This window comes from Leopardus geoffroyi, chromosome B3 (assembly GCF_018350155.1).
Source record: "Leopardus geoffroyi isolate Oge1 chromosome B3, O.geoffroyi_Oge1_pat1.0, whole genome shotgun sequence".
NCBI lineage: Eukaryota > Metazoa > Chordata > Mammalia > Carnivora > Felidae > Leopardus > Leopardus geoffroyi.
The window spans coordinates 143,877,730-143,880,745 of NC_059337.1; the positions used below are offsets into that span (position 1 = coordinate 143,877,730).

Below are 3,016 nucleotides of genomic sequence, written 5' to 3' on the forward strand. Positions count from 1 at the left end.
CGTGTGAGATTTTGGTCCTCCCCATCTGCCGCCCGGTGGCCGCTGCTGGGGAGCCTCCGGAGTGCCCGCCCCACCCCCTCCTCAGCTGGCCCCCAGGAGGCACCGTGCCAAGTAGGGGGAGGCGCGTGGAAGGTTGCCGGGCTCGGACGCGGAGGGAGCGGGGCTGGGCGTCAAGCCACCGGTGCAGGGCGCACCACGCTGTCCGAGGTCTGACTTCCCTGTCAGACCGTGGCGTCTGCCACCGCAGAGACGGGTCTGCCGTACTCACCCCCGGCCCCGCGGGGGCTCGGCAACGCTCCTTTCATCACAGAAGCAGCCGGGGCCCCGGGGCTGGTGGACAGGAACGGGCCCGCGCAGTCCCACACCCCCCGAGCGGGCCAGCCTGGGAGATGCTGCCGGGTGGCCGGGTGCAGAGAGAAGCTGGGAGGAACCGAGGGGGTGACTGCCATGTGGAGACAGGCTGCACAGCCCCCCGGAGCCCCTGATAGAAGGCACGACCGGGGCAATATTGCTGGGACTGTGCAGAGCTGGGACAAGCGGCCGCGTAGAAAGGAGTATGTCAGAAGGGCCCCTGGGCGGCTCAGCCGGCTGAGTGCTGGTCTCTTGATTCCGGCTCAGGTCATGATCCCAAGGTCAAGGGATCAAGCCTCCAGTCGGGCTCTGCACTGAGCATGGGGCCTGGTCAAGATTCTCTCTCTCTCTCTCTCTCTCTCTCTCCCCCCACCCCCGCCCTCTCTCCAGCTCGTGCTCGCCCTCTCTCTCTCTCTCTAAAATAAAAAATAAAGAGGGGCGCCTGGGTGGCGCAGTCGGTTAAGCGTCCGACTTCAGCCAGGTCACGATCTCGCGGTCCATGAGTTCGAGCCCTGCGTCGGGCTCTGGGCTGATGGCTCAGAGCCTGGAGCCTGTTTCCGATTCTGTGTCTCCCTCTCTCTCTGCCCCTCCCCCGTTCATGCTTTGTCTCTCTCTGTCCCAAAAATAAACGTTGAAAAAAAAAATAAATAAAGACATCAATCATATTGGAGAAGGGCCCACCATAATGACCTCATCTTAATTACATCTGCAAAGACCGTATTTCCAATAAGATCACATGCTGGGGTGCTGGGGGTTAGGACTTTCGCTCATAATTTTGGGGGGGGGGACACACTCAGCCCATTATGGACTGACTTGTGCCTCCCCAAGTTCATATGTTGGATCCCCAGCCCCCAAGGTGGCTATGTTTGGAGTTAGGGCCTTTAAGGAGGCCTTTAAGGATAAATGAGGTCATGAGAGTGAGGCCCTGATCCTATAGGGCCCATGTCCTACTAAAAAAATAAAAGAGACACCAGAGATCTCTTTTTCCACACACACACGGAGGAGGTGAGGTCACAGCAAGAGGGTGGTGTCTGCGAGCCGGGAAGAGAGTTCTCTCTGACAGCACCTTCCTCTCGGACTTCTGGCCTCCAGGGCTCTGAGAAAATCGCTCTGTTGTTGATGTCACCCAGTCTGTGGCGTTCTGCTCTGCCTCCCGAGCAGGTTAAAACAGAAACCATAACAGAGGCTTGTCTGTTAAATCGTCTGTTTCCAGCGACAGAATCTCAGCTTAAATCCCCTTAAGCAAAAAGAAAAACTGAACAGTCCGAGATCCGGTAACACAAGACCCAGGATTTCCTCTGGCTCTTTCTCTCTCTTCTGCGTGTGCCCCTCCTGGCTCCTCTCCCTTCCTGGTGGTTCTGTCCCGGGATAAGTCTCCTCAACGGCGCCTTCCATAGGAGGTCAGGCCCGAGGCACCGAGAGACTCAGGCTTCACGGCAACACCCTGGGGGAGGGCAGGGTTGTCCCCCTAGAACACAGGGACTGACGGTGAAGTGCAGAGCTCAAAAAACAAAAGATTGCAACAAGGATGACAAAGGGACCCCGGAGTGACAGAAAGAGCTCCCAATGCCAGCGGTGGATCAATCTGAACAACAAAGTAAATAGCCTCATATTGGATTATAACCCAAAGTGAAAAAAAAAAAAGAAAGATTCACAAGTTCACATCGACATAGATGATGGAATAAATAAACGAATGTGGGAAAAGAGACAGATGTCCCGTGCAGAAGAGTTCCAGATACTGGCTGCAGATGTTCCACATTGAAGGGGACGACTCCCCACACAAGTATGGGGCTTCAAGTGACTCCCTTCTGGAGGTGACAGTGTGGATGCAGCGAGGTAAGAGGTGATGCGGTTTTGTTTTGGTTTTTGGTTTTTTTTTTTTTTGGTCAGGAGAAACCTGACACACGTTGTCTCAGCCAAGTGCTCAAAGTCAGCGTCCACAGTGATGCGTCACGTTGATAGGACGTCCCTTGAAAGATGTGATGGAAATAAAACTTGACTTCTGTGCTCTCCTCCCCAGATCCCGTAACCCCAGCATAATCGCGAGAAAGACACCCGGGAAAAACGCAGTTGGGGGACGTCTTACGCAACATTCAACCAGTCGTCGTCAAAACGTCACGGTCAGAACAACAAGGAAAGTCTAAGAAACTGTCACCACCAAGAGAAGCCTAAAGAGACAAGATGACTGAATGTAATGTGGGTCCCGGAAGGTGTCCTGGAACAGGAAAAGGACAATAGGGAAAAACTAACGGAATCTGAATGAAGTATGGAATTTGGTCCATGATAATATATCAACACAGGCTCGATAAATTTGACAAATGTACCATAACATTAATAGCAAGGGACACCGCGTGGAGTATATAGGAACTCTCTGTACTATCTTCATAATAATTGAGTAGCTGTAAAAGTGTCCTCAAATAAAAGGTTTATTGAAAACTAAATAAAATTGGGAGGCACCTGGGTGGTTGAGTCAGTTAAGCTTCCAACTCTTGACTTCAGCTCAGGTCATGGTCTCATGATCTCATGCGTTGGGCTCCACACTGAGCGTGGAGCCTGCTTAAGATTCTCTCTCTGTCTCCCTCTTTCTCAAAATAAAATAAATAAGTAAACATTAATCCTGAATAAAATTGGAACCAGGTCCTGTAATGAATGGTTAATTCCATGT

The 3,016-nt window shown here is 52.5% G+C and overlaps 1 long non-coding RNA gene across 1 annotated transcript; it reads left to right on the top strand.

Moving 5' to 3' along the window:
• Positions 1 to 1,007: 1,007 nt before the first annotated feature.
• LOC123582351 lies at positions 1,008 to 2,810 on the top strand. Its single transcript, XR_006704340.1, has 2 exons — positions 1,008 to 2,187; positions 2,372 to 2,810. It is a non-coding gene; the product is annotated as an uncharacterized LOC123582351 (long non-coding RNA).
• Positions 2,811 to 3,016: the final 206 nt, after the last annotated feature.